Source organism: Triticum dicoccoides, chromosome 3B (assembly GCF_002162155.2).
Source record: "Triticum dicoccoides isolate Atlit2015 ecotype Zavitan chromosome 3B, WEW_v2.0, whole genome shotgun sequence".
In the NCBI taxonomy this organism is placed as follows: Eukaryota; Viridiplantae; Streptophyta; class Magnoliopsida; order Poales; family Poaceae; genus Triticum; species Triticum dicoccoides.
This window is the reverse complement of record NC_041385.1, coordinates 89,794,641-89,805,955: the sequence shown is the minus strand read 5'-3', so window position 1 is coordinate 89,805,955 and position 11,315 is coordinate 89,794,641. Positions and strand designations below refer to the sequence as shown.

At 41.8% G+C, this 11,315-nt stretch overlaps 1 pseudogene; it reads right to left on the bottom strand.

Moving 5' to 3' along the window:
• Window positions 1–4,489: 4,489 nt before the first annotated feature.
• Window positions 4,490–9,265, bottom strand: LOC119280887 (annotated as a pseudogene).
• Between the last annotated feature and the right edge of the window lie 2,050 nt (window positions 9,266–11,315).

The following is an 11,315-nucleotide window of genomic DNA, read 5'->3' as shown; positions in this document are numbered from 1 at the left end:
TTTCTTGCTTGAACTAGAACAGGGGAGCAAGCGGCAGAAGATTGTGACAATGCTGCTATTTGGAGACGCATCAAAATACAGACAAGGTCCTGCATTTTGTGAAAGGTGCAATATTGAATCTTCTTTCACTGATCTAGAATGGATCTGACTTCGCCCAAAAGTGAGGTATATTGAGCTTGTTGGCACATAGTTAGATATTGTTCGAAGTCCTGGTTGCAATTCGTTTTTTTTTTTTGCATCTACTGGTAGCTCTTCTACTTCTGGTTCATGGAATGAATATTCCATGTCTATAGTTTGTTATATGCAATACCTATCAAGAAGGGATTTATTGCTGCAGATTGATATTTGAATTTTAAATAGATACATCAACTCCCAAAAGCATTACTAGGCTTGTTAAATGCATGCAGTATTGATCTTGTGGTTGAGAACCAATTTTTATTGCTATGTACAAGCTATATTTATTCCCAAAAAAATTATATGCATGTCAGGTTCAGAAATAATTTCTCAAAAACGAATGAGTTCAGAAAGATTAGTGAACCAAAAGGACTTAGACATCATCAGGGAACCATTGCTGAATTTGTTAGATTGATGTCTCCTTGTTTATATATTCTTGGGATATAGTGCAATGTTTGATAGTTTGTCATGTAGTCGTGTTGATTTTGCTGAACTAAGCGTCTCTTGGTATATTTGTTAGAAAGTGATTTTTAACACAATGTTTTGATAGCAAGTTATCCAAAATTAATACCTGAAGCAAGAGATAGAGTGTTTGTGTTCGCGTGGCATATTCAGCCATTGGCACTATCATGAAATGGGGTACTTTGCCATATTGATATGGTTCACACACCATATGTTCATTTTCAATGATATAGAGGTTCTTTTTTAGTAACCGGTGTGTCCATGTTGGTGCAGTTACAACTATGATAATGCAGGGTATACTGCAGGGTCCACGATACCTTAGTAAGTAATTTTACCGCAAATATCGCAAATATTGCAGGGTGTGGTGTTGCTTTCTAAACTTGACTCGGTATGCCACTCTAGACGCATGTCCAACCATTGCCCTGCATTGGTCGAGCCATCGCTAGGAGTCTCCTTTTCCTAGCCCAGGTTCCGGATGACAACTTATAGTCACATCACTACCGAAATCATACATCGGGAGGTATCACCATCACTATTGTTTTAGTTATAGATCATGTAATTCATTTGAAATGCTTTCGATCTTCTCAGGTCATGTGGGAACATATCATGGAATGCATTTGCTTTTTCTTCTTGGTGTCATTCAATTAAGTTCATATGTGCTTAAGAAAATGGTCCATGCCTTCCTTTGTTTTTTGCTATTGATGCAAGTTGATTTATTTTCACTTTTAGGCAGCTAGGCAGATGGAGTTCTTCATTTGGACAAGTAAAATATGGCAACTTCTCGTTGTTTCTCACCTCACAGTTACCATGGAACTCTTGAATTGGTTAGAGCCACTCTCTTGAAAAACAAACCTATGTTTGAACCTCTGTCATGTATTTCTGTTTTTTATATCTTCCTGCAAAAGCTTTGGTCGAACTATGAAATTGCTACATGATTGCTTTTGTCGTATTTCTCTTTTGATTTGATACCTTGGTTTCCATGTCTATGCATTGTTTCTTCTACATCGTTTGTCTGGTTTCGCAAGAAGGATGCTTAAAGGTGCAACTCCTTCATTTATATAGCCATGCATGGTTAGTCCTATTGTAAATTTTAGGTTCATATATACCATATTTCGGTGTGAATGTCAGTCTCTTGATTTTTACATTCTTGACAGCATTTGCCGCACATTCCATAATACGTTTGTTTTATATTCTGAACAATTGGATTGAATAGTTCAAGCCACATGTTTGATATCACATCTGAATTAAGTTGTCCTTTATGTGACGTGGGGTGCTGCCTGTGCAGTGGCTCCTCTTTCTCTAGTGGGCGCGGTTCGTGGGAGCTCGTGGGTGCACGACCTCTCTTGTTGGTGCAGTCTTTTGTTGGTTCTAGTACAGTAAGTGGATCCATTGATCTCCCTGAACCTTGATTTACAAGTACACTTTATTGCATCGACCATCTAACTAATATTGTGCCCTTCCAGTACGTACCAACATATTTTTTTCCAGCTCTTCCAATACATTACCCAGATCTCGATTCTCACATGGCTCGCCATGTACTGCAGATAGCCCAGAAACTTTATGAAGTGCGGAATCTTTCTGAGAACAAGAAACATGGTTAACAGTGTACCTCAGATCAAATGGATTTCATGTAGGCACCATCCTACTTTTTTAGTTGATTGTCAAAGTAGTTCTAATGTTTATTTATTCTGCATGCATATTTTAGGTATAAAGGTTGCCTCTTCCTCTATTCCCATTGGTTTTCTTTGATCAATGTAGTGATCCACACTAAAACGTGTATGAAAATGTTTTTGCTAGGGCTCTAAAATATTCTATAGTTGCATGTTTCTTATCTGACTAAATTGCAGTGTTTTATTCCAGATCTCGTGTTTGTCCAAGCCCGAAGGTAATGAACAAGAATTTTTGTGCTTGCTTGGCTACTGTGTGAAAAAGCATATTTTTTACTAGAGTTATAAGCTATAGATTTTGAATATGCTCCAATTTGGTCACTTTTGATCGATTTTGAATATGATCCAGTGTGATCACTTTTGAGCTTCAATCAGATAAAGAATGTTTCTTTTCCATATAATTCCTGATCAGAAAAGCCTCATATGCAGGTTTGGGACATATGCATCAAGGTGCCAGGTTATATGCATAGTTTTGAGAAGAAAATATCCAACATTGCCATGATATTGATATATTACTATACCATCAGGTGGATATGTTGTTGTGCATGTTGTGAATATTAATCTTCAATAGCATGTGCTTATTGGAAGTTTGTGTATACTAGGAGTATTTGTTAAGAGATGAAAATAGAAAACTACTTTTCATAATGACTTTTATTTCCTTTGGCATCATTTTGGATCTCATGTAAAACATGTATCATCAGTAGTCATCTATCTATAATCAATCAATACTTATTTCCATATGTTTTATTTCTATGGGTTCCCTTTTCCCACACATGGATGCTGACCACGGTGAACTTCCAATCACAACTGGAGACGGAACAACCATTGTCACGGCCCGCTTTATAAGGGAGTTGACAAAAGGGCCACCATCACTAGAGGATGAGTGACTTCTTCGGTCAGGCTCACATGAACAAAGGGCAAGCATATATATGCTCGCCTTCAAATGCACTGCCAAGGGACCGTTCGTGATCGTCTACCCAATATAAGCAAGTTGCAAGAGCCCCTTGCTATATAACTTAGCATTAGTATAGATGCCTACCAAGACTTCTATGTTTATCATCCTTTTGGATCTTATGCTTAGACTGCCGTGTGGTATGCTTTTCAAACAGCCATGATGAAAGAAACATATGTTTTCTCCTTGAAGTGCACGTCCAAAGGCCTCTGCAGATCACAAGAATCCTTTGCTACCTGACTTAGTATTACTATCAGTACGTGCCGATACTTTTATATTTGGCATCATTTTGGATCTCATATAAAACATGTATCATCAGTAGTCATCTATCTATAATCAATCAGTACTTATTTCCATATGTTTTATTTCTACGGGTTCCCTTTTCCCACACATGGATGCTGACCACGGACCACGGTGAACTTCCAATCACAACTGGAGACGGAACAACCACTGTCACGGCCCGCTTTATAAGGGAGTTGACAAAAGGGCCACCATCACTAAAGGCTGGAGCGACTTCTTTCGTCGGACCCACATGAACGAAGGGCAAGCATATGCTTTCGGCTTCAAATGCACTTCCAAGGGATTGTGCCTGATTGCCTACTCAATATAAGCAAGCTGCAGGAGCCCCTTGCTATATAACATAGTATTAGTATAAATGCCTACAAAGACATCTATGTTTATCCTCCTTTTCGATCTTATGTAATCCCGTAAGACAGTGCTATGCATTTAGCTATCGATTATCCGCTACTTAGACTGCTCTATCACATGCTTTTGCAACAACCATGATAAAGGAAATATATGCTCCTTCACGTGCATATCCAAAGGCCTCTGCATGATTATTTATCCAATCTAAAAAGATCACAAGGGTCCTTTCCTGCATGACTTGGTGTATCATTTCCAACCTTATGTACTTACTGCATATAGTATATGAGCTATTCTTTTTGAACAACAATATGTTAATGCACACTCTTACACCAATTGGCTTACACTCGGCCTTTGCGCCATGGGCGCAACGGGTCATCTAGTAGTATATAAAAATGGAGGGGGTAGCTGATGGCATTGTGGCCGAAGCGAATGGTGGGGTCCGTGGGAGGCGACGCCGGCACGAGAAGGCTGGAGGCGCGGTAGAGCAGGGAGACAGCCCCTCACGGTCACGGTAGCCGCTGCCGACCGTGAGAAGGTTTGGTGAGTTGTATGCATGGGCCTTTGAGCCTGTTGCGTGCGTGCGCCTCCCTCAGCAATCGCTTCTGAGTAGTGTTAGCAGATCTGTGGCTTCCAATCTGCCTCTGCTGGAGCTTGAGCCACTCTCTGCTAGCTCGACCAGCAAGGGTGCGAGGCCATTCTCCCGTGCTTCAGCAAGACACTGTTTCTGCTGATTGCCTTCGCCACCACAGATGCGCGCTAGAATATTAACTGCCCATTCCTTTTCGCTAGGGGATCCATTTCTGATAACTCCAAGCAGCATTGGTATGACAGCAGCATTAGCATTAGCAGCAGCAGCAATAGCCGCCTTTCACTCAGGATGCTTGGAAAGAATTGCCAACATAAAGATGGAACCGATTCCATCCTCAGTTCCTGTTAGAAGCTCTAGCAGTACAGGGACGAACCCGGCTCTAATAGCTTACTCTTGTTGTCCGCCTCCACGAACAGATCCATTAGTGTTCCCGCAGCATTCCTTTTACCCTGTTGACTCCCGGTACTCAACAGAAGAATGAGAGGTGGAATTGATCCAGCAGCCCCAATGATCACCTTGCTTTCTTTCACAGTGGATAGGCTGGACAGCGTTGCAGCAGCATTCTCCCGGGCAACCATGCTGCCCGTCTCTAGCACGTACACAACTCCAGGAATAGCTCCGGCCAAGACCAATCTTTCCTTGTTCTCGTAACTAGAAACAGAGAAATTCAGGAGAGTAGTAACAACATGTTCCTGGGTGCTGATATCATCTATCCATAACAGGCTCACCAGGATAGGAATGCCGTCAGAATCTCCTATACACGCTTGATATTTAGAATTGCCCTTGGCAAGCAGACAAAGCGTACCAGCAGCTCCACGCTGGTCTACAACATTTTGGGAATCTAATAGTCTCCGAAGAAGGCCGGCAACTACATCAAGCTCAGAATAGGCGAGTGATGCCGGCGTTGCATCACTGTCATCACTGCTAACTTGAGCAGAGCGTTTGGGCTGCTCCAAACCGTTTGCTTGACACCATTGGACAATCAGGCCGTAAAGAGCATAATTTGGAGTTAGAAATTTGTTAACAAGCTTCTGCTGCGTCCTCGGACAAGTGTCGTGCCCGGCGCTCAACCATCTTGCTATGCTGCCTCGATCGTAAGTCTATAGTACATGCATTTTCAAGAAATAGTTATTGTGAAATCATGAGGCTCCGTGGACTGATAAGAAACATATATAGAGTAAGCCAAGCAAGCAGAGACCTGCCCAGTGGCCACGATAACCGGGTCTTGCATTATCCCAAGTGATAGTGCGCAACGAAAAGCATTCGGAACCACAGGAGATGTCGATTTGTCTTTCTTTGTGGGAATGTCATTTTCACTTGCTGGAATGCCGACCGCAGATACTTTAACCTGCACAAATTCCTTAACCTTTGCCGGTACTCTTGACGCCTTCTCAATCTCAACAATGGTACCAGTATCTCCTCGATGCAGGGCATTGGAAGTGGAAGATTCTCCTGCCTATTGAACAATAACCACACTTCACCAGAAGTAGAACCACTAATTACGTAGCAACAAAAGTGAAAAATAGAGATACACAAATTCACAAAACTTAGGTCGCCAACAGTGGGACCATGTTTTTCGACATGAGTTTACGTACCTGTGCTACTGCCGAAATACTCCCACCGTCTTTACGGTATTCGTCTGTAATATTGACTTTTTCAAGCCTATCGATTATATGTTGTGTAGCTGGTCTTTTATATGGCTGATTTCGGTGCATTCTAGTCCTAATTCAATGCACGCACGAATTTGTTCCAACTTTTCTGTGACTCCCCGCGACCTCTCCAGCCTATTCCTCCAAGTATGATATATCTACAAAATTAAAATTATGAGTTTGAGTTACGAAAACAGACGACAATATGTAATGTAAATGTAAATGTATACACAAGCCCCATACATTTACGGTAAAGCTTAGAAATATCAACAGGAAGATCAAAAGAACTAAAAAAGTATTTAGTTTTGAGCCGATTATATAACACCATTTAATTTGTATTTCACACCTTTTATCAAAACATTTGAAAATAAATGGTAAATATTTCACTAACATTTGCAAGAGCCTGAGTACTTAATCTTTTTTTCTCTTTGTAGTAGTGTTCGAAGGGCGTCTCGGTACTCTGGAAACTGCCGTCTTGATTAAAGTGCTCCATGTATGGAATAGCAGTCAGGGGATAGTCTCTACAACCTGTGACTATCTCAATCATTATAATACCCAAACTGAATATATATATCTGCCTTCATGGAGACTACGCCTTGAAAGGAGTATTCTGGGGCCATATATCCGCTGCGCAAAGTTCCTTTGTAGGCCGAGCTCCACGGCCCCTCTTATCTGGGATGTTGGTTTGTATCGAGATTGTTGCAAAAAGAAGCCTCACGCGCGGCGCAGCTGCTGGTTGCAGTGTCATTAGCAAGTGTTGTCCCATCTTGTCACATGCAGCTCCCGTCCTCTCACATGCAGCTCACTGTTCACCTGGTCACATGCAGCTCACTGCTCACATGCAGAGAAAGCCAGCGCCGCTCATGATGCATCCTAGATGAGATAGAGGCGAGGATGAGTAGAGAGAGAGAATCGGAGGTGAAATCTATTATTTGCGTGTCACAGATTTTTGCAAAGTCTCAGATGGCAGAGAGAAGAGAGAGGGGACAGAGAGAAGAGAATATGGAGACAAATTCTGCATGTGAGAAGTTTTTTTACTGAGTTAAGAAAGCGATGAAGACGAAATCTGCATGTGAATTAAAGAAGCTTGTGTTTGCATGTCAGATTGCATTTAAAAAAGAGAAAATGAGAAGAAAGAGAGAGCGAAAAGGCTGTGCATGCATGCATGTCAGGAGGAGGCTTTACTGAGAGAGAAAGGGACAGCGGTAGCGGCTCGCATGCGCACATAAAAAGCCTACTGAGCTACCCTGCGTGCCTACTACTGCTAATCACTTTGTATGGTTCCAAAATAGTCTATCACGAGCACGAATCTCGGAGGTATTGAACGGGGTGGATAGAGGGTTCCGTAAAGCTCGAGCTACAAAAAACTGCACTCATAACCGCTGCAGCACAATATGGAAGTTTGAGGCATTGCAAGAAAGAAAAGGAGAAACAGGGAGACAAAACTTACAGTGTTCCTGGACGATTTTCAGTGATGATTCGGGATTGCTTATCACCAAAGATCTTTGATAAACCGAAATGCGCTATTTTCAGAACCATAGTAGCATCCATCAATATGTTTCCAGGTTTCAGGTCGAGATGAACAGTATGGCATTTCTCATGAAGGTAATGCAAACCATCGCAAATACCCCTTATTATTTCATATCTCATATCCCACTCGAGGTCAAAAGTACCAACTGTTAAATTGATGAAAAAAAGGAAATATGAACTCAATCAATGATGAAAATTATGTTACGATGGCAACACATCACCACCTCATGCAAGGGTGTCCATCTATGATGCAGAGGTTGTGGGCAACATATCTGAAGCTCTCGACCCCGCGTGGCCTTACCCAGGGCGTCTCGGGCGTGCTTCAAGAACCCTAGCGCCGCCACTCTACATCCCTCCCCCTCCTGCCGCGCCGCCGTCGTAGGACGTCGCCGAGCGAAGCTTGTGCAGCCAACGGTGGCGGCGGGGTTACCTCTCACAGCGGCAACCCGAATCTGGTGGGCACGGAGATGGGCGGCGCGTCGACGCGCGCTGGGACGCGAGGTCCCAGTGGTTGGCGACGGGACTCAGCGGCTGGCTAGACGCGGTTTGCGGCGGTCCCTAGTGTTTACCGGCGGCTTAGCTATAAGCTATGAAAAGCTAAGCGGAGCTACAGCGAAGCTAAGCCCCCTTTAGCGTTTTTCTTAATCATGAAAAAAATTAAAAAAAAATAAGTATACAATCAGGCATCATATATGATATATCACGTATACGTAACATATACACATGTTTGAACATCAAAACCCGAGCACTAACCAGGTGTGCTAATTTAATAACCAAGCTTTGCATCAATGCATTGTATTTATAAAAACAAGAAGAAAGAATAAGGTAGAATGATGGTTTTGTATAGCGGCTTAGTGGCCTAAATGACTCCAAATTTAGCGCTATTGTGGAAAATACCAGGTTATTAGCATCATTTTCAATTTAACACTAAAAGTGCATTGCTTTAACGGAAGAGCTCTCCAAAATCTATAGCATAGCTATAGTGGGTTATTTAAAACTTTGCTAAAAGCTAAACTTCACAAAGGAAAGGAGTAAAGTAAATAAGAAATAAGCTACTCCAGCGTTTCTCTGATTTTACCTGAGATGTAGTCATGAAGGCTTCTGTTGTCTACATATTCAAAGCAAAGCAATCTCTTTGGTATTTCATCCATAATATGTTTCCCACTACCTTGGAGGTTCACCATTTCAAAACTTGTTTCGGCACAGTAACCAATAAGCTGCACTACATTTTGGTGCTTGATCCCCATGAGAGAACTGAGCTCATTCTGGAATTTCTTATCATCCATCAGATGTGTTTGAAAAAGCTTCTTCACGGCAATAATTTTTCCACTCGGAAGAACTCCCTGTGATGCAATAAAGTTAAACCTCTCTTCACTTCTTAAACAGTTTAACAGCTATTAATTGTTAAGATTTGACAAATAGAATGAAAGGAATTGGCCATATATACCTTGTAAACCACTCCATGCTCACCTCTGCCGAGTTCCTGCTCACTGGAAAAATCACATGTAATGGCTTTCAGAAATTCAAATGGCAGAGGCACTGGTGTTGCACTTGGATCCTGCAACTTCTTCTCCCATAGATCATTTGAGTTGGCCATTTCCAGGAGTACCTTGTATTTGCTCCCACTATAATCTGTAGAAAAGGATATCTTCAAGTACACCCGAAAGCGTAGGGAAGCAATACCGCGGAAGAACATACTGACACTAACCTGGGCCCATGGTGCTTGTGCCAACTCAAAGACGATTCTTGGCACCCAGATGCAGTAAGGTGGATCAATCCTGTCGATCTCGAGAGGGGATGCTGAGTGATGAGAATGGGGAGGATCCAATTTGGGCGTGGAGATGAGAAGCAACTTGGTCAACGCCTAGTAGATAGGTTCTGACTCTGATCCCTTTGTTGCCTTCAATAAATAACCAAACATCCATGTGTGCTAGTATTTGACTTTTTGGAGCTGGGATTGAGCAGACAAGAGGACAGCACATGAACATGCGCCTTTTTTCTTAGCATAATCAGTGTGTTTTATTCACGACTTGGCGACCCGCCTACCTCTAGTCAGTGTGTTTTAATGAAAAGAGGAATTTATTTTTTAGAAAAGGAGGATGACTCCCGGCCTCCGCAACTGGGCGACAGCCACTTTATTAATTATTCATAAAGACATTACAATGTAATACATCACTAAGTATGAGGCAACCTTCTCGGCAATATCCGTCGTTACTCCTATCCACTTGATGAAAGGGTGCCGAAAATCCAATCCGAATACCAAACACACATCAAAGCCTAACATCTAAAGTCGGCGGCCACAACCAAGCCACAATGCCGGGTTTGAGGCATACACCGGTCCGGCGCACTCTCAGAGGCCACTAGTAGATAAAGGGGCTTTTGTCCCGGTTGGTAAGGCCCTTTAGTCCCGGTTTTTGAACCGGGACTAAAGGGTCGTTACTAATGCCTCTCCTCTTTAGTCCCGGTTCTTAAACGAATCGGGACTAAAGGCCGCGGCCACGTGGAGCTCCACCTTTAGTCCCGGTTGGGGTTGGTAACACCAACCGGGACTAAAGAAAATTTTACGATTTTTTTTGATTTTTTTTATTTTCAAATTTCTGAATTATTTTAACCTCTAATCTCTAATCACCACCCCTCATCACCGCTTAATTTATCCTTTAATCTCTAATCACCCCTCATCATTCCAAATCATCTAACTTCCCGAACGGTCACCCATCCTCTCACTCCCCCAGCCTAAGCACGCTTAACTTTTGGGTTCTATTCTCCCTCGTTTTCAAGTCTGCACTTGTTGTTTTCCTGACAATAGTAAGATGTCAATCCTATTAACCTTCAGGAATTTTGCTTGAGCATGAAGTGACACATTTCACTGTTTGAGTTTGAAACTATTGTTTAAAAAAACAATAATTACTAATATTTCTTGGATAATTAGTTTGACCATTGTTTGACCATTGTTTGACCACAGTTTGACCATGTTTGACCACAGTTTGACCAGATTTGACTAAAATTCAAAATAACTGAAATAATTATTTAGTAACACTAATATTGTAGAATAATTAGTTTGACCATTGTTTGACCACAGCTTGAAATTTTTTCGATTTTTTCCACTCTAGAAATAAAAAGGCCGGTAACTTTTTTTCTGTTAGGTTTTTGAGGATTTTGAAAATGTTTAATGGGGTTCCGAGTTAGATGTAACTTTTCGAGTAGATGATTTTTCATATAAAAAACTTTTTCATCCGAGTTCGTATGCAAAAGTTATGCCCATTTTACTAAATTCTAGAGAGATTTTGCAAATAAAGTCGAAATTCATATTTGTAAATTTTCCCAACAACTAGACCATATATCACATGGGAAACTTATTTTCTTTTTATTTTTTTGACATTTTCATCATTTTCTTTTATTTATTTTTTAAACTGAAAAGGCGATCCACTCGGGGGGAGGGGGGTGGAGTTTGAAAATGGGACCTTTAGTACCGGTTCGTGCCATGAACCGGTACTAATGCCTCAAACCCCATTAGTACCGGTTCGTGGCACGAACCGGGACTAAAGGGTTTTCGTGGCACGAACCGGGACTAAAAAGGTCTAACCCTTTAGTCCCGGTTGGTGCCACGAACCGGGACTAATGGGCATCGCACCCTTTAGTCCCGGTTC